This window comes from Hypanus sabinus, chromosome 11, assembly GCF_030144855.1.
Source record: "Hypanus sabinus isolate sHypSab1 chromosome 11, sHypSab1.hap1, whole genome shotgun sequence".
In the NCBI taxonomy this organism is placed as follows: domain Eukaryota; kingdom Metazoa; phylum Chordata; class Chondrichthyes; order Myliobatiformes; family Dasyatidae; genus Hypanus; species Hypanus sabinus.
In genome coordinates this window covers 34,534,772-34,555,203 of record NC_082716.1, presented here as the reverse complement: position 1 = coordinate 34,555,203, position 20,432 = coordinate 34,534,772, and the positions used below count along the sequence as shown (strand labels likewise).

General features: G+C 41.2%; 1 long non-coding RNA gene across 1 annotated transcript; it reads right to left on the bottom strand.

The window, feature by feature from the left end:
- Positions 1–997: 997 nt before the first annotated feature.
- Positions 998–19,234, bottom strand: LOC132401841 (uncharacterized). The gene is made up of 4 exons (XR_009514724.1): positions 19,155–19,234; positions 17,745–17,872; positions 12,423–12,558; positions 998–1,275 (listed from the first exon to the last, which is right to left on the bottom strand). It is a non-coding gene; the product is annotated as an uncharacterized LOC132401841 (long non-coding RNA).
- Positions 19,235–20,432: the final 1,198 nt, after the last annotated feature.

The window sequence follows — 20,432 nt, the reverse complement described above, 5'->3', positions numbered from 1 at the left end:
TTCATAAAACACACTGTGATTACTCACCTCAATTACCCTGCAGCCTCAACAACCAAAACAGACAAGGGCAACAGGCATGTAAGCATACGACTATAAGAGCAGAATTAGTTTGGCATTATACCATCCAGTGTGTTCCCTTCCAAATCCTATATGAATAACTATATAACTAGGAAATACATGCTATTTCTTTATCATCCATGAATTTGGAAGCTAGAAGCATTACAGGAGTTCACTCTGCAAGAGGACTACATTGATTCAAGGAGTTGGCTCACCAGCACTGTCTGAAGAACAAGTTCTGTCAGTAAAGTCCTGACGAAGGGTCTCAGCCCAAAACGTCGACAGCGCTTCTCCCTATAGATGCTGCCTGGCCTGCTGCACTCCACCAGTATTTTGTGTGTGTTGCTTGAATTTCCAGCATCTGCAGATTTCCTCGTATCTGGCAGTCTTGCCAAGGACACAATTTGTGTAGATTGCTCAACATTTCCAGCATCTGGAGAATATCCTGTGTCTTTGAAACTTTTACCAAGTGGATTTTTACTTAAAAAACTCATGCTGGATTTTCTCAGATTTGGTAATCACGCATTGTAGGTTCACCATTTTCAAGCAAATGCTGACCTTGAATACTTTTAGTAAGAATCTTTGGAGGCAGTAGAGGCTACCTCAAGAAATATACTTAAGACAGTTACCCTTTTGCATTGCAGGGGAATTAAAGGTTATGAGAAAAAGGCACGTAGATGGTGCTAGGTCCCTGGCCAGATCAGCCATGATCTTATTGAATGGTGGAGCAAGCTCCACGGGCCAGGTGGCCTATCCCTGTTCACATTTCTTATGTTGTAACATTCTTATGCTTCACAAAAAGTTATAAATAAATGGAAGTTTCTGTGATTCTAATTATGGAATCTTATATTTCCTTTGGAATTGTTAATGATTCAAAGATTCAAAGTACATTTACAAAGTATGTATACAGAATACAACTCTGAGATTCATTCTCCCACAGCCAGCTACAAAACAAAGAAACACCATGGAACCCGTTCAAGAAAACATCAAATATCCAACATGCAAATAAAAAAGCAAACTATGCAAATGGCAAAAAGCCAGCGCAAAACATAGAAAATCAACATTCAATGAGGAGTCCAGGAGTTTTCAGTTTAGTTCAGTCAACTCTGCGCCACTAACACACTACGGGCCGCAGTACCATTCATCACCGAGGTACCTCCGTCCGTACCGATCGCTCTGAAGCCTCACTGATCAATCCTTGGAACGTGGAACACAAGACTGCAGCATGTTCCTCCAAAAGCAGGTAGCAAGAGGGCGAGGGAGAAGAAGAGGAAGACTGGTCAGACAATGAGACAAGAGACGTGGAATCTATATGCCCCGTAAATTATTGTATATGATAGTTTGTTAAAATCTTAAAAACTTACAGCACAAAAACAGATGCATCTCATCAATGCGAACGATCATGCATATCTACAGTGGTGCCATTTGCCTTCATTAGGCTTACATCCCTCTACAAATTTCCTATCTGTTGGATTGTGATATTTTAAATCCAATGTTCTTTTGGAAGTCAGGGAAAGATACAAAGTTCATTGCTTCACAACAATTTTATTAACCATTAATAGAACAAAGCCAGTTGAAAAATAGTAAGTGATAGGGGCTAGTAGCAGAAGGGAGAGAAGAAGCAAGAGAAAGATGGCAGAGCATTGTGGTCAGCTCCTTTTATACACCTTAGATAAGGAGCATTCCATTGACAGTTGCAGATAAGATCAGCCAATCAATTAGCCCCTATTCAAATAATGCAACTCTAGCACGAGGAAGCTTGAAATTCAAGCAACACACACACAAAATGCTGGTGGAACGCAACAGGCCAGCAGCATCTATAGGAAGAAGTGCAGTTGATGTTTCTGCTGAGACCCTTTGTCCTGACATCCTGACGAAGGGTCTCAGCCCAAAACGTTGAATGCAACACTGGAGAAGCTTCCAGAGCTTTCCAGAAAAAGAAATGTGTTTTATCATATGACTGTTCTTTTTTTCATCCTTTCTTGTTATTTTGAGTGCGCGTGTATATTTTAGCACCTTGGTGCCAGAGTAACACTGTCTCATTTGGCTGTATCCATGTATGGTTTGAATGACAATTAATCTTGATTTGAATCACACAAATGTAACAACTAGGGGACACACTGAACAAATGCATGTACATACTGTGGTCACTAGGAAGCATACTAAAAAGTTACATGTATGTAAGTAGTGATAAAAATAGTAGCAGGTAATTAAATGTTAAGCTGCAAAGAAAATAACAATTAAACAGTCTAACCCAACACATCCAAGTATCTATCCGAATGTATTTTAAATGTTGTAAATGCTGTAATTTTCTGTCACCTCTTGCTTATTGGGCTTGAAGTTTATTGACTTTCCAAATAAAAGTTAGTAATGATATTTTTCTAACAAATCATGTTACTTTTAAACTTTTTTTTCTCCACTGGTCTCATTTCAGGTGCTGAACAAAAAATGAAAAATGCCTTCAAAATATCTAGGTTGCTAATATTATTAATAAAAAACAATTTAAAAATGCTCTGGGATTATTTATTGGATTCTGTTCTTGCTGGTCTTAGCTCTTAATGTTAAAATTAGTTCATGCTGTTCAGGAGGCTGCAGAGTTGCTTCATGATATGAAATGCACAGTTCAGTAGTGTCAAGAATAGTCTGCATTTTACGTACAAATATCTTCCCTTCTTTGATGAAGATATCTAGCTTCCTGGCAGTGAAAAGATCCAGACCAAAAAAATCACAAACACAAGTTGTCTGATTCAATGATGCAAGCTTACTTAGTCATTGGGATTTTTGACTATTGATCATTCCTTTCTAAGACTGCTGTTAAACCTAAATCTACTTCAGTGATGAAATGGTTAACAAGAGTACATTTCTGGCATACCCATAATATGTAAATGTTTTTTTCAAACCTGACACATTCCACTGAACCTAAACTGAGCATTGCAGCACCAGATGGATTCTAGTATAAATAGCTTGTTTCTTCTACTCGTTGTTTAGATTAGCTACACTGAGTGCAGTCCCATGCTTTATTTATTCAGTGGATGTACCAGGAAAGTCTGTTATCTGCAGTGCCCCTATGCACAAAATCTGCTTACTCTTGTATTACCATAATAATCTCTTCTGATGCTGATTACTCCATGGTTGTAAATTTAGATTCTTTGTCATTCCTTTCATTTGAGAACTTGTCTTTATTCCACCTTCCAGTGCAACCTTATTGCTGAGCTGCAATAAAACTGTCACAGATTTCACAAGACATTTTCAATCCAATATGTGATCATTGGTGGTCTGCCAAATTTACTTGTGGGAGAGCATGAAGAGAATCAAAATCATCCCAGGATCAATTCCACGGCTGCATTCTCTGTGAAGTTATTCTTCACTGAAACATGTAATGAAATGTTCCCACTCCATCTGATCCAAAAATTATGATCTTCACCATGAACATTTACTTTCCCTTCCACCTCTGTTCCTATGATTCAGTGACAGTATCTGCCAATGTAGCAGGAATTTTATTAGTCTTTGAACTTTTGTTTTACTGTCAAACATTATGTAGTCCAAAGCAGATTATATCACACTCATACCTGTCCTGTTCCTTCTCTAGTACACTATGCAGTGACAATCCTGACAGCCCGAACAGTTTCAGCATCACTGGCATAAGAGTACTTCACAAGCATGGCACAGGCAAACTGCAGTGGTGGAACAGCAGCTTATTGTGTGGCATCTGAATCAAGCATTGTTTTATGAAAATCAAAGAAAGAACTGCAGATGTCAGAAATCTGAAGTGTAGAAAAGAAAGCAGAAAATGCTCTGCAGATCAGGTTGCATCAGTGCGAAGACAAACAGTGACTCAGTTCACAGACCCTTTATCAGAGCACAACGGGATTGTTTTATCACTGCAGAGATAAAATAGGAGCAGAATTAGAGGGCTATAGGTAAGCCTAGTAACTTCTAAGGTAGGGACATGTTCGGCACAACTTTGTGGGCCAAAGGGCCTGTATTGCGCTGATAGCCTGGAGCTGGGATATTTGAACCCTGACAATCAGAATGATCCTCCTTCTTGGTATAATTCCAAATATTAGATACTCCTGATATCTAAAGATTTCAATTCTACCAGAACTACTTGATGCTTTACTGACCTGGTGGTATGTTCTGCTGGTGAGGCAGGATGCAGCCTGGGGTTGTGACATAAGAGGTTAACATGATGTCCATAAAGACTGATTTTGTAAGGATGAGTAAGCCAGGATTTTACTGGACAACTCTTGGGACAGACCTCTCAGTTTAGATACCAATCCCTAGATGCTTCTTTGCAGGGTTGATTGGACTGGGAGTGACTTACCCATGTCCAAGTTTGCTGCTTAGCTCAGTATTTAATGGGCTCTGTTTCAATGTAGCAATGTACAACTGAGTGGTTTGCTAGGCCATTTCAGTAAACATTTATGAATCAATCAATCGTGAAAAATTGAGAAGGCCCTGCAGATGCTGGGAAGATTAAATGAAAACAGAAAATGATGAAAACTCTCAAAGCAGGTTAGGCAGCATCTGTGGAAAGAGAAATGATTAAGGTGTCAGGTCAGGGACCCTTGGTCAGACTTCTGCTGCATTTAGGTGAACCTGTAGTTGCCTTCTGATTATGCTCTTCTGCATGAGAGAAATATTGTTTCTGTTTCACTATCAAAGCCTTTCAACATTTCAATTCCATTATTAGGCCATAAACACAAGAGATTCTGCAAATGCTGGAAATCCAGAGCAACCCACTCAAGTTGCTAAAGGAACTCAGCAAGTTAGGCGGTATCTGGAAGGATAGATTAGAGGAATAAACTGTCAACAGGTGAGGGGTAAATTGGGTGGGTGGAGGAGGGAGGGATGAAATAAGAAGCTGGGAAGTGATAGGTAGAAGAAATGAAGGGCTGAAGAAGAAGGAATCTGATAGGAGAGGACAATATTATGTCCACTCTTTGGCCTTTGTTTCTGAAGGGAAGAGACATGGTCAGTTCATCCTTTCCTGGTATGTATACCCTCAAATTTCTAGCATTCTTCTTATAAATCTTCTCTGCATTCTTTCCAGTGGTTTTTATAATATGGCAACCAGAACAGTGTGTAGCACTTTGAGTGTGGTCTAATGAAGTCTTGATACTTGTTTAACATAACTTACCTAATTTTCAATTCCATCCTTCTAGAAACAAACCCTGGAGCTACAATTTGCTTATTTAAGGTCTTGAAAACCTGTGGTACAACTTTTAGTGATTAGTGTATTTGTATTCCGTGAGCCCTTTGTTCCTTCATTCCATCGAGACTTACATCTTCCAAGTAATCAGTGACCTCTGCATTCTTCCTACCATAATCTGCTACCCATCATTTATTTATGTTGAATTTAACTTCCAATTATTTGCCCATACCGCAAGTTTTCAATTCTAAAATATTAACCATTAATGCATGTCGTGAACAGCATTGGTGGTGTCCTTAGCCTGACTATTGCGCAATACCAGTACGCATCTTCTTCCACTGCAAATAACTGCTACCCTCTCAACCCTTCTGTTCTCCTCTCCTGCCTGACACTTTTCTCTGCTTCCCCTTCTTCCTTTTATTACATGGTCCACTGTTCTCTCTTATTAGATTCCACCTTTTTCATTCCATTATCTCTTCCACCCAGTGGCGTATCTAAGGTATGGCAGGTATGGCACTTGAAGAGGGCACCACTGAGCAGTTTCTATTAAAGTCAGACAAGCCACCCTCGGATAGTGAAAAAAGAATTTTTCTTCAGATGTATGATCTGTCTTTGATTATCATGGGTGAGAAGCACTAGGGTGGCCTTATTTCAGAACATTGTGCAAGAAGACCATGAAACGTTTTTTCACAAAGAAGAAGGAAAGTGGAGCTGAGGGACAGAAGAAATGAAAGTTGGAGGCAGAGGAAGCCAAGAAGTCAAGTAAGTTCTTCATGCCCTTCTTTGAAAAGCCCAGAACAAGTAGTTCAACATGTTCCATGCAGTTGCCTGCACCCGCTACAAGTTTGTTAGAATCCGAAGGTGGATCAAGTACAAATGCATCACAAGCCGAGAAGGAAGTCAAGTTGGATAAATCTGAGTGTGACAAGATTAAGAGTGAGGCTGCCACAGAGAATGTGGACATGACAGGAAGGGAAGACGATGGTGGTGATGGAGATGTTGAGTTTATTGATGAGATTTACCTGACAAGATTGAACCTGAGGACACTGAACCTAGTGAACTGGATGGTGTCAAAGAGCCTCGAACTGTCATACCAGAAGTGATTGAACAGCATGACATTGGATTTCTGACGTTTGACAAGGATACTGGAAAAGCAATTCTGCCTGACGTGTTAAGAACAGAAATAATAAAGCTGGGTTCAAAGTATTTCCAGAACAGTGAGGGGCCTTTCCTACCAACAAATAACCACACAATGAACAAAACTTGGTTCAAGAGGAAATTGGGAAATGGTTGTGGTGAGTAAGTGACTCGCTCATGGCTGGTCTATTCCCCTTCTAAAAAATCTGCATTTTGTATCTGTTGTCTTCTCTATTCCCGGTCAAACCATCAATCCTCATTGGAGCAGGAAAGTGGATTCAACCAGTGGAAAGTGCCTGAAAGGATTAGTGTTCATGAAAATGCCAAGAATCATTGGGAATGCTTCACACAGTGGAAAGAAATGGGAAGAAATTTAGCTGGAAACAGAGGAGTTATTGACGCGGTATTTCAGTCACAGATTGAGAAGGAAAAGCAGAAATGGTGTGATATCTTGATGAGAAACCTTCACTGCATAAAATTCCTTGTGACTCAGAACCTGGCTTTTCCTAGGACACAGAGAGTCACTTCAGCTAGACAATGACTCCAATGTGGGAAATTTCCTTGGCTTACTGAAACTACTGGCCATCTTTGACCATGTCTTAAAAACACCCTCACTCATTTGGAAAGTCATCCTGGATCCACGTCTTATCTTTCACCGGGTGTCCAGAACAAATTCATCCACACGATGGCATCCACTGTTCACCAGAGTTTACTGAGAAGCATTTGTAAAGCCAAGTACTATGGTCTCATGTTCGACTCGACTCCTGATCAGGCACACCGTGGACAGATGTCAGAAGTACTGAGGCATGTGGAAGTTGATTTTGAGAGGAAAACAGTCCGTGTTAGAGAGTCCTTCCTTGGTTTTATCCAGATAAGCTAGAAGAATGCTGAGAGCTTGGTTGAAGACATCTTGAAACAGCTAGAGAAGGACGAAATGGAGCTACAAGATTGTCGGTCACAGTGCTATGACAATGCTGCTGTGATGGCTGAACACAGAAGTGGAGTTCATCAAAGAATAAGTGAGAAAAACAACCTGGCAATGTTTGTGAATTGCAACAACTTGTTGGGTGTACATGCAGCCAAGCAGGATACAACGATGGTCATGTTTTTGGAACCATCGAAGCTCTCTGCATGTTTTTCTCTCGTTCAACACAGCGCTGGAAAAAACTCAAAAACGCCGTGCCTGTGGTTGTTAAGTTGGAGTCCACAACCAGGTGGAGTGCAAGGACAGAAGCAGTGAAGCCCGTCAACAAGTACCTTGAGGAGATACTTCAAGTTCTCCAGGACACGATAGACAATGAAAATGAGATCAGTGAAACAAGAAGTGACGCAAGGCAGCTGTACAACTGCATGTTGAGTTATGATTTTCTGATTTTGCTAGGGTTTTGGAACAAAGTACTCATTCGCATTGACCGTATTCAAAAGAGGCTGCAGGATCCTAACATGAACTTCCACAATGCTGCCCTGGATTTGAAAGCCCTCTGAGATAATTTTTATGATGAAAGAGAAGTGTTGCTCAGTGAGTCACTCGAAGAAGGAGTCAGTCTCTGTCAAGAATGAAATACTGAAGTTGAAAGACGTCAGAGACGAAAGAAATGAATGGCTGATGAGAACTTGAAAGACATTGGGTTAACAGCTAAGGAGGAAATGGAAAGAGTCATGAAGGAAACATTCGACCATCTTCACAGAGAAATGGATGAAAGGTTTGCTTGTTTGTATGACACTGCTGCCAAGTTTGGGCTCCTTCTCAATGTCGAGGGACTGTGTTACGGCGCCAACAGTAACGACCTAAAGAAGAAATGTGAAAATTTGGGTGAATTGTACAGCTCTGATGTTGATGGACAGCAGCTATATGAAGAAATTTTGGATTGCAGAATGTTGCTATCAAGGCAGGTCAACATGAAAATATCAAGACCTGAAGAGCTTATTGAATTTATTGTTCAGTATGGAGATGAGAGCGTCTTTCCCAATCTTTGCATTGCTATTCAGATAATGCTAACCATCGCCAGCTGTGAGAGATCATTCAGCAAGTTAAGTCTAATACTTTCATATTTGAGAGCATCCATGGGTCAAGGCAGACTCTGTGATCTTGCTCTGCTGAGTGTAGAAAGAGAAAAAAACTGACTTTGATCACATCATAGTCCAATTTGCATCAGTGAAAGCAAGGAAGGTGCAGTTATAATTTTCATGTAGTGCCATAATTTGTAAATTAAAAGGTTAATGAGCTTGGCTTGTATTTTTGAGCTGATAGTATGGTAAAGTTATCTAAAAGATGGGTGTCAGATGTTTGGACAGGGATGCAATTTCAGTGCTTGCCATAGGTGCTATTTTCCATAGATATGCCCCTGCTTTCACCTATTGCCTTATAGCTTCTTACATCATCCCTCTTCCCTCATCCACCCACCTACCCTTTCACCTGATCTCACCTATCACCTGCCAGCTTGTACTCCTTCCCTTTCCCCCACCTTTTTAATTTTGGCTTCTGCCCCCTTCCTTTCCAGTCCTGATGATGGTACTCAGCCTGAAACGTCAACTGTTTATTCCCCTCCAGAGATGCTGCCTGACCTACTGAATTCCTCCAGGATTTGTTTGTGTTACCTTTACTCCCACCTGGTTTCTACCTGGAAGGCAGCTCACAATCCAATCACCTGACTCTGCATTCTCTGACTTCATTCATCTATTACAGGCTGCCAGTTATTCTGCATTTTCTGTTCTTATTTCACTGATTCAGCATCTGCAGTAATTGAATTTTAGCTGAGATTTGAGGCTTTCTATTAACTGAAAGGTGTCAGGAAAGTAGGAAGATGGACAGCCACAGAAAACATAGAAAAATGTACATAAAATATATATCGATGAGGCATAAAGATTGGTATGTTTTTCAAAAAAATATTTTATTTATATTTATGTAAAGATGCAGCACAGTAACAGGCCCTTGCAGCCCATGAGCCCACGCCACACAATTACACTAATGTGACCAATTAACTTATAAACTCGCATGTCTTTGGAATGTGGGAGGAAACCAGAGCACACGGAGGCAACCCACGCAGTCACGGGGAGAACATACAAACTCCTCACAGCTGGTGGTGGGAATTGAACCCAGGTCACTGGCACTGTAATAGAATTACGCTAACACTATACTTCTGTGCGTCCCACAAAACACTGAATACCTAATCAAAAATCTTTTATTTTAATCAAAGCCAATACCCCTGTCTGGGATGTTTTGCCACTCTGCTCTGAATATACTTTTTGAAAATACCTCTACAGTTTTCTGGGATGGTGAACTAAAAAGAGGCATCTGAAATAAATTCCTCGTTATTCCACCTGAAATTGATGGCAGAATATTTAGTAGTCAGTGCACACTTTAGGCACTGTGCACCATTGTGGTGCAACTGAATGGTTGGAGTGATGTATGGGCTGTGAATCAGATGGGCTGCTTTGTCCTGGAAAGTGTTAAACTTCTTCAGTGTTGTTCAAGCTGCATTTGTCAGACTATTCTTGTATGTTCCCAGCTTCAGCCTTGCAGATGGTTTAAAACCTTTGAAGCATCTGGAGATGAGTCACAGCCTCTGACCTGCTCTTGCAGTCAGGTTATTTATGTGGCTGGTCCCGCTGAGTTTCCGGTCAATGGTTACCTCCAGGATTCTGACAACGGTAACGCTAATGAACGTCCATGGTGCTCTCACTCTTGGAGGTGACACTGCCTGCAGAAAGTGATATTTAACACTTGCCAGCCCAAGCATGAGTCTCGTCTAGGTATGAAGACATTTGCCTAGGAGTTGCTAATGGCAAGAAAAACTGGGCAATCATCGGTGAATATTCTGACCCTATGATGAAACAAAACTCATTGATGAAATTGATGAAAATAGTACAGGCTAGGATATTTCCCTGAGAAACTTGTGTTGTGATGTCACAGGGCTGGGATGGTTGACCTCTGACAACTACAACCATCTTCCTTTGTGCAAGTTAACATTCCACCATTCAAATATTTCAACTTTGATGCCCATTGAAGTTTTACAGGTGCAAGCCAAATGTTGGTTTGGTATCAAGGGCGGTCACTCATTTCATCGATGGAGTTCAACTTTTTGGTCTATGTCTACTGATGAGCTTTGGAGGACCGGTGGACCACTCTTAGTCTGGCCTCTTCCCTTTGACATGGGTGACTCTGCCAACCGCCAAAGCATAAAGCCCTGACTCCAGCCAACATAGCTGTCCAGGTCATTGAGACATGCAAGCCTCTAAGCATCCTCCTGGAGGTCCACTGGTCTTCCAGGTTTGGGGGTTCAGCTCAAGGCTAACAGTCTAGACTGGAAAAACTAATTTTTTACGGAAACAGCAATAGAGAATCCTTCTACATCTGAGTGCAGTGGTATTCCTGAGTCTCCACCTGGGACTGACAGGATTGATAGTAATGAAGTCTGAGAGCAAGCTACTGACACGATGATGAAGCTCTGGATACCACCAGAGATTGAGGAGCTTCACTGTTGCCCTAGCCGTCAGCGACATAACAGGCATTGACTTGTTTCTATTTATGAACTCTGGACCTGAGTGACTCCAGAGTGAAACCTACTTACTGATAGGGCCAGTTTGGGTTGTCAACAAATACAAGCTGCTTGGTAACACAAAGGGACAAAGAAGTTTAGGTGCAAGGGAACTTTGTGCAATCCATTCCATCCCAATATCCAAGCACTGTTCTGTAGAATGGGGAGTTAAATAAAAAAGTAAATGTGCAAATGGGTTCATCCTCAACTGGTAAAATTTAGAAACTTTTATCTATGCAAACAATAAGTGCTTTACTGAGAGCAGAAGGTGGAGAATATTGCCAACAATGAGAATACTCTGGGTATGAGTGATGACCCATACCCCTGACCACAGTTTACATACCACCAGTGGCAGACTATAATCAAGCACTTAAGATACTGCACGATGCCAAATCCAAACAAGAATCTTGATGTATTTTAAATCATAGTTGGGGACTTCAATCTGGCTTGCTTGAAGAAAACCCTGCCCAATTACCATCAGCCTAAAACTGAAGAAGGGTCTCGACCTGAAACAGCAACTGTTTATTCACTTGCATAGATGCTGTCTGATCTGCTGAGTTCCTCCAGCATTTTGTGTGTGTTGCTTTGGATTTCCAGCATGAGCAGAATTTCTCATGTTTAGTGTATAATCTGTAGCACCAAAGGTCCACACACACTGTTATACTAAGATATGGAATGCCTACTATTCCATACCAGACCGCACTTTGGTAAATCTGATCACCAGGCTGTCCTTCTGCCTGCATACAGGCAGAGGCTAAAGAGCAAATCTCCAGTGATTAGGTCAACAAAGGGGTGGTCATGGGAGGCAGTGGAGCGGCTACAGATTGTTTCGAGTCGGTGGACTGGGCTGTGTTCAAGGGCTCACCTGTGGATCTGAATGGATACACCACAGTTGTTATGGATTTTATTAATGCTGTTGTAGACGAGTGTCCCCCCACAAAATCATTCAGAGTTTTCCCCAACCAGAAGCCCTGGATGAACCATGAGATCCACAATCTGCTGAGGGCCAGATCAGAGGTATTTAACTCTGGTGACCAAAAAAGTTAGAAGAGGTCCAGGAACAGTCTCCAGAAAGACATCGCATGGGTGAGGCGGCAACTCTGGACTAAACTTGAAATCAATGAAGGATGGTTCACAGTTGTGCAGCTTTGAATGCTATCACCTCTTATAACGTAAAAACAAGCAACATAGAGCTTCACTTCCAGGAGCTCAACGCCTTCTATGCTCACTTTTACTGTCAAAATCATGAATTTCCTTAGCACCCTGATGATCTTGTGACTTCAGTCTCTGAAGCCAATGTGCAAGCAGCCTTCAAGAGGGCAAACCCATGAAAAGCATCTGGCCCAGATGGGGTACATATCCACGTACTGAAGACCTGTGCTGATCAACCGGCTGGAGAGTTCGCTCTGACCTGTAACCCCTCCCTCCTCCGTTTGGCAGTCTGAGATACCCACCAACATCAAGCAGACTTCACTTAGATCGGTGCCTAAGAAAAACATGGTAACCTGCCTCAATGACTATTGTCCTGTAGCACTTACATCCACAGTCATGACGTTTTGAGTGGCTGATGTTGGAACATATCAACTCCCGCCTGAGAAACGACTTGGCTCCACTCCAATTTGCCGACTGAGCAACAGGTCCACTGCAGATGTCATCTCATTGACCCTGGATCATCTGGACAGCAAAGATACAAACATCAGGATGGTCTTTTTTGACTAGAGCTCAGCATTCAGTACCATCATCCCCTCAAAAGTAATCAATAAGTTTCAAGTCCTTGGCCTCAATGCCTCCTTGTGCAATTGGGTCCTTGATTTCCTCACTTGTAGACCCCAGTCAGTTTGGAATGGCAACAGCATCTCCTCCACAATCTCTATTAGCACAGATGCACCACAAGGCAGCTTGTGCTTCTGGTTAGGTCCCCTGCTCTACTCGCTTTTACACTTATGACTGTGTGGCTAAGCACAGCTTTAATGCCATATTCAAATTTGCTGATGACACCACTGTAATAGGCTGAATCAAAAGTGTTGACAAAATAGCATATATGTAGGAGGGAGACTGAAAATCTGGCTGGGTGGTGCATTAACAACAACCTCTTACTCAATATCAGCAAGACCAAGGAGATCATTATTGACTTCAGGACGAGGATCCATGAGTCAGTCCTCATTGGAGGATCAGAGGTGGAGAGAGTCAGCAACTTTAATTTCTTTGGTGCTAGATTATGGAGAACCTGTTCTGGGCCCAGAATTTAAGTGCTATTATGAAGGAAGTGCAGTAGCGCCTTAATTTCCTTAGGAGTTTGCGAAGATTCAGCTTGACATTTAAAACTCTGACAAACTTCTATAGATGTGTGGTGGAGAGAATATTGAATGGTTGCATCACGGAAAACACCAATGCCTTTGGATGGAGAATCCTATAAAAAGTAGTGGATACAGCCAATCATTGAGTTCATCCACACGGAGCACCTTTTCAGGAAAGCAGCATCCACCATCAAGGCTGCCCACCACCCATGCCATGTTCCCTTTTTGCTGCTGCCTCAGGAGGAAGGTGCAGGAGCCTCAGGACTCACAGCACCAGGTTCAGGAACAGTTGTGTGGATGAGTGTGTGCCTATGAAAACTTGCTGTACATTCCCAAACCAAAAGCCATGGATGAACCAGGAGGCACATCATCTGTTGACGGCTAGATCTGTGGCATTTAAGTCTGGTGACCCAGGTCTGTACAAGAAAACTAGCTATGACTTGCGGAGGGCTATTTCAAAAGCGAAGAGACAATTCCGAGTAATGTTGCAGTCCACATCAGATGCACGTGAACTCTGGCAGGGTTTGCAAGACATTACTGCTTACAAAGCGAAACCCAGTAGCATGAATGGCAATGATGCCTCTCTACCCAGATGAGCTCAACGCCTTCTATGCCTGCTTTGAGAGGGAGAATAAAACTACAGCTGTGACGCTCCCAGCTGCACCTGGTGACCCCGTGACCTCTGTCTCGAAGGTTGATGTTAAGCTGGCTTTAAGGAGGGTGAACACTCCCAAGGTGGCAGGCACCAATGGAGTACCTGGTAAGGCTCTGAAAACTTGTGCCAACCAACTGACTGGCATTTTCAAGGACATTTTTTTTTTCACTGCTTCAGTCAGAAGTTCCTACCTGCTTCAAAAAGGCAACAATTATATCAGTATCTAAAAAAAAGCTGCCTTAATAACTATCATCCAGTAGTACTCACATCTACCATGATGAAATGCTTTGAGAGATAGGTCATGGCTGCAATCAACTCCTGCCTCAGCAAGGACCTGGATCCACTGCAACTTGCTTATTGCCACAATAGGTCTACGGCAGATTCAATCTCAATGGCTCTTCAGACAATACAAACACCTCTGTCAGGATGCTGTTTGTTGACTATAATTCAGTATTTAATACCATGATCAATAAGCTATAGAACCTGGGCCTCTGTACCTCCCTCTGCAATTGGATCCTCGACTTCCTAACTGGAAGACCACAACTTGTGTGGATTGATGATAATATCTCCTCCCCTCTGATGACCAACACAAACACACCTCAAGGATGTGTTACCAACCCACTGCTCTACTCCTTCTATACCCATGACTGTGTGGCTAGATATAGCTCAACTACCAACTATAAATTTGCTGATTATACAACAATTGTTGGTAGAATCTCAGATGGAGGTGAGAGGGTGTACAGGAGTGAGAAATGCCAATTAGTGGAGTGGTGTCACAGCAACAACATTGCACTCAATGTCACCAAAGCCAAAGAACTGATTGTGGACTTTAGGAGAGGCAAGATGAGAGAACAAAAACTAATCCTCATAGAGGGATAAGAAGTGGAGAGAGTGAGCAATTTCAAGTTCTGGGTGTTAAGATCTCCGAGGATCTAACCTGGTTCCAACATATTGATGCAGCTATAAAGAAGGCAAGACAGTGACTATAATTCATCAGAATTTTGATAAGGTTTGTTGGTCGCCTAAAACACTCAAAAAACTTCGATAGATGTACTGTGGAGAGCATTCTGACAGGCTGCATCGTTGTCTGGTATTGGGGGGTGGGGGAGGATGGTGGATAGTTTGCTACTGCATAGGACAAAGAAAGTTATAAAATTAGTTAATACTATCTTGGATACTAGTCTCTGTAGTATCTAAGATACCTTCAAGGAGTGGTGCCTCAGAAAGGCGATGTCCATTATCAAGGACCACCATCACCCAGGGCATGCCCTTTTCTTACTGAAGGAGGTATAAAAGTCTGAAGGCACACTCTCAGTGATTCAGGAACAGCTTTTCTCCCTCAGCTGTCCAATTCCTAAATGGACATTGAACCCCTGAACACTACCTCATTTTAAAAAAATATATATTATTTGTTTTCGCATTATTTTAGTCTATTCAATATACATATATATGCTTACTGTAATTGACTTATTTATTTTTCTATGTTATTATGTATTGCATTGAAGTGCTGCTGCTAAGTTAACAAATTTCCCGACACGTGCCGGTGATGATAAACCTGATTCTGATTCTGAGTTATGACCTGTCAACCTTTAAGCTCTTGGATCAAAGGGGGATAACTTTACTTGCCCTATCATTGAAATGCTCCCACAACTATGGACTCACTTTCAATGATATTTCATCTCATTTTCCTCAATATTTATTGCTTATTTACTTTTATTATTATTTCTTTTTGTATTTGCATAGTTTCCTGTCTTCTGCAGATTGGTTGGGCACTCAAGTTGGTGCGGTCTTTCATTGATTCTATTATGGTCATCACTCTATTATGGATTTACTGAGGATGCCCACAAGAAAATGACTCTGAGGGTTGCATATGGTGACATATGTGTACTTTGATAGTAAATTTACTTTGAACTTTGATTTATTGATTACACAAGTGAACATAAGAAGTAGGAATAGGCTAATTAGCTTCTCAAACCTGCTTTGCTGTTCAATATGCTCATGATTGATCTGCCCTAGGCCTCACTCACCAATTGTAACTATACTTACCTACTTCCATTTTAAATAATCCTAATGATATAAGCCTTCATAATCATTGGTTATGCAGGTTTCCAGAGATTTATTATCCTCTTTGGAAGTTCCAACATATGTCAGTTGCAGGTTACTGGCCCCTTGTTGTAGACTCTCCCATAAACAGAAATATCTCACCATATAGGGAACAGCTTTAAGGTTAAAAGGAGACTTATAAAGAATTCTTTTTTTTTTACACAGAGAGAGTGCTAGTTGTCTGGAACATATTGTCAAGGGAGGTGGTGGAAACAGACACAGTAGCAATGTAGACAGGCACATAACAGGCAGGGAATTGGCAGGCACAAAACAGTCAGGAAATGTAGACTATGTGCAGGCAGAGTGCAGTTTAAAAAGGTTCCATTGTTGGCATGAATATCATGGGCCGAAGAGCCTGTTCTTGTTTTTTACTGATTTATGATCTAATACAGATAAAAATACAGATGTAATTTCCTCAGCAGCTCATGATGGAACATCTCTTATCACAGGAGTTATCCTAGTGAATCACTTCTGGACTGACTCCAATGCCAGTATTTCCTTTCGGAAATAAGGTAACCATAACTGTGCACAGTACTCCAAGTGCTGCTTAACCAGTATATTGTTCAATTATATTTCTGTCTCAAAACACCAACCCTTTAGCAATACAGGCCAATGTACCATTTGCCTTCTTGAGTTCTTGCTGCATCTAAGTTAGGGGTTGTGAATGTGAATGTGAGAGGAGGGAAGCGTGGTGAATTTCAAGAGTATAGTGAGGAAGGAGAGTTTGCTGGGTGGCACGAAGGCTATGAATAGAAAGCTGCAAACAGACAAGCATAGAGCAGCATTCTTAATAGCTCTTGTCAGCTCATTAATAACACACACTCAGTGTATTAGGTACACCTGTATACCTGCCTGTTGATGGAATTATCAGCCAATCATGTGGCAGTAATTCAAAGTATAAAAGCATACAGACATGATCAGACTAAACATCAGAATGGGGAAAAATGTGATCTAAGTGAATCTGATTGTGGAATGATTGTTGGAATCAGTGGTTTCATTGTGGTTTGATTATCTCAGAAACTGCTGATCTCCTGGGATTTTCAAATACAAGTTTGTCAACTTTACAGAGAATGGTTCAGAAAACAAAAAAAAAGCATCCAGTGAGTGGTAGTTTTGTTTACAAAAACACTTCTTAATGAGAGAGGTCTGAGGAGAATGACCAGATTGGTTCGAGCTGACAGGAAGGTGATAGTAACTCAAATAACCACATGTTACAATAGCAGGGTGCAGAAGAGCATCTCTGAATGCACAACATGTAAAACTTTGAAGTGGACGGGTACAGCAGCAAAAGACCATAAACCATACACTCAATGGCCACTTTGTTAGGTGCAGCAGGTACTTAATAAAGTGATTCTCTGAGTGTACTTTATTGATGACTACAGTGAAATGTCTAAATTAATCTCATGCCTCTTGAGTCTTGAGTTAGTGGCCTATAACACATATGCAGAGTCTACCCCAGGGGGCCATACAGGTTTTTCACTCCACTATCCAGGAGGTCTCCTAAAACATCAGTATCAAGATTTGAAATACTTATTGGTATCAGATTAAAACTGCCCCACTAAAGTCAGTCCTTTAAGCAAATGTGTGAGTATTAAGTTGTTGTTCCTTTTTTTGCACTGATTATTTTTGTAATTCATGGTAATTTTTGTGCTGCTGCAAAACAACAAATATCAACAACATCATATATGTCAGTGATAATAAGCTTGATTCTGAGATGTAATATATAATTAAAATCTAATTAACTGATAGGGCAAATCATACTTTGCCACTGGCCTCAAAGAAAGCTCTAACAAATATTTAGTGACCTGCGTATGGACTTCCCATATTCTGCATTGGTTGCTTCCACCCTGGGGATCGCTGACATCCAATAACAGTGATATGATCCAACTGGTTGAGCTACCAGTCACATTAAGGAATCCTTACAGACTGCAGACTGGAAAGTAAGAAGCAACATTTTCAAAAGACGATTAAAATAATGAAGTATCACAGACACACACAAAATAAAACTGATTATTCATCTGAGGGAATTACAATCCATACATAAATTTAGTTTTGGAGGGCCCAATAATTCCTTCGGCAGAACTACTTAGTTGGGCAATAATGTTTAGTAAATTATTTAAACCATTACACTTTATAAGAGTGCGTGTAGCAATTTCAGTGTTTTTCAAAGCATATGAAGCTTGAAGGTCCCTGGTTGTCATTACTTCGCTGATTTAATAAGATTACTTTCAATAAGAAAAGCTGCAGTATGTCTTTAAGAGAAGCAAAAATCTATGGCACCAATTTCTGAATTCCCCCATTTAACTTCACACATGCCGACTCCATGGTTGCTCGCAGCTTTGCCATCAAAGTCTAAGCCACTTAGTTTTAAAAGAGAACTACTTGCAATAAATTATCCCCCAGAAAAGCACAACATCAAGTTATCTCACCCCTCTGTTCTCCTGATACTGTAAAGTTCTTTCCCCAACCAAAACAATATGCTCAGAATATCAGTTTAATTCTTGAATAGCATCTTCAAAGAAAACTTGAAAAACATTTTGAATGGATTTTGTACACATCCAGAGCAGTCTCAGTCTTTGACCATCAATTGGAAAGGAGGAGCAGGAATACCTCAATCAGCCCTTCAAGGATTTCTGCCATTTAATACTGGCTGATTATTTATTGCAACACCATTATTAATTGCTCTTCCCCCATGCATTTTCTTAAATGTATTCAGCAACTTAGTGTCTACAGCCTTCTAGCTCTGAGCAAATAAATTTCTCCAAGCAGTTATATTGTAAATTCCCCCACTAGCTAGCTGCACCATCTTCTCTGCTGTCTTTTGAGCACTGTCAGAATCTCCTCAGTGAGGTCTCCTTTCTTCCTTCAAAACTCCAGAGCTAATCTTATTGACAAAAGAAATAAGGCTCTGTCATTACCCCAGCATTCTTTTCAGTTTTTTTAGTGTAACATTGTACCTTATCTTAAAAAAAACTCTTGCAGGAGTAGAGCTAATTTCCATAACTAATTGAAAGCTAAGTGACAGAATCATTACCCCAGAATCAAGGCCACCTAAATCTTGGTGGTCAAGTATCAGTCGGCACAAAGCATTTACATGTACACATGTTCATGAAGCTTGTTGGCTTAATCCCAGCAGGGTATGAAGATGTGCCATTAATTTAATATGTAGAAGACAAAGGCCATCTACCAACCTGTACCCGCTACCCCATACTGACCTCTGACAATAAAAGTTCATGTTGTGACGATCGAAAGCTTGGTCAATTTCCCATATCTTGGGGATCGCCTCAACAAAAACAACATGAATGAGTTAACACACCACCAACTTCAGAATCAGATTCCAAAATCAAGCTTATTATCACTATTGTATGTTGTGAAATTTGTTGTTTTGCAGCAGTACTGCTCAATACATAAATGTTATTATAAATTCCAGTAAGAATATATAAAAAATAAATAAATTGTGCCAAAAATGAGCAAAATATTGAGATTATGTTCATGGAGTGTTCAGAAATCTGATAGCAGAGAGACAGACATTGTTCCTAAAACAGAGACTGTGGGTCTTCAGGCTCCGATACCTCCTCAGTGATGGTAATAATGAGAAGAGGGCATGTCCTGGATAGTGAGGGTGATTCTCAGTGGATGCCACTTTCTTGAGGCATTGTCTATTAAAGATGTCCTTCATGATGGGGGGGGGCTTGTGCCCACGATGAAGCTGGCTGAGCTTACAGTCCCTGCAGCTTTTTCCAATCCTGTGCACTGGCACCTCCATATTAGACAGTGATACAACCAGTCAGGAATGCTCTGCATGGTACATCTGTAGAACGATGCCCAAGTCTTTGGTCTTACCAAATCTTCCCAAGCTCCTTATGAAAGATAGCCAATGACATGCCTTCATATCTGTGTCAATATGTTGGGCCCAGGATAGATCTTCAGAGATGTTGACAGCCAAAAGCTTGAAACTACTCACATTTTTCATTGCTGGCCTGTTGATGAAAAATGCTGTGTATTCCCAATTTTCCCTTCCCGAGTCCACAATCAATTCCGTGGTCTTACTGACAGCAAGGTTGTTCAGTGCGCCAGCACAGGCTTTGGTTGATTGAGGAAAAGGGTGTTTCAAGATCAAACTGATAGTGTTGGCACACAGCGTATCGTCTAATGGGCATCAGTGATCCCTGCCCCGTGTGTCTGAGATCTTGAGGATCAACAGCAGATGCTTCAATGCACTAGGAACACACCAGCAACCCTGCCTCAACAAAATCCCTGAACAAATCAACATCAGTGTCCTCCTCCAGGTCAACATACACAGCTTTAGTTGCACTCATCTGGCAAACTAGAGGAGGAGCATTCATGATGGAATTCCAAACCAAAGGACATGCATCAGGAGCACACGGATGCAAGTTTGAGGTACAGCCATCAGGACTCATATTGAATTCAACAATATCATTAATTTATCTTTCTGAAAAAACTGATCAGTCCCACTGCAAGCTGAAAGATCA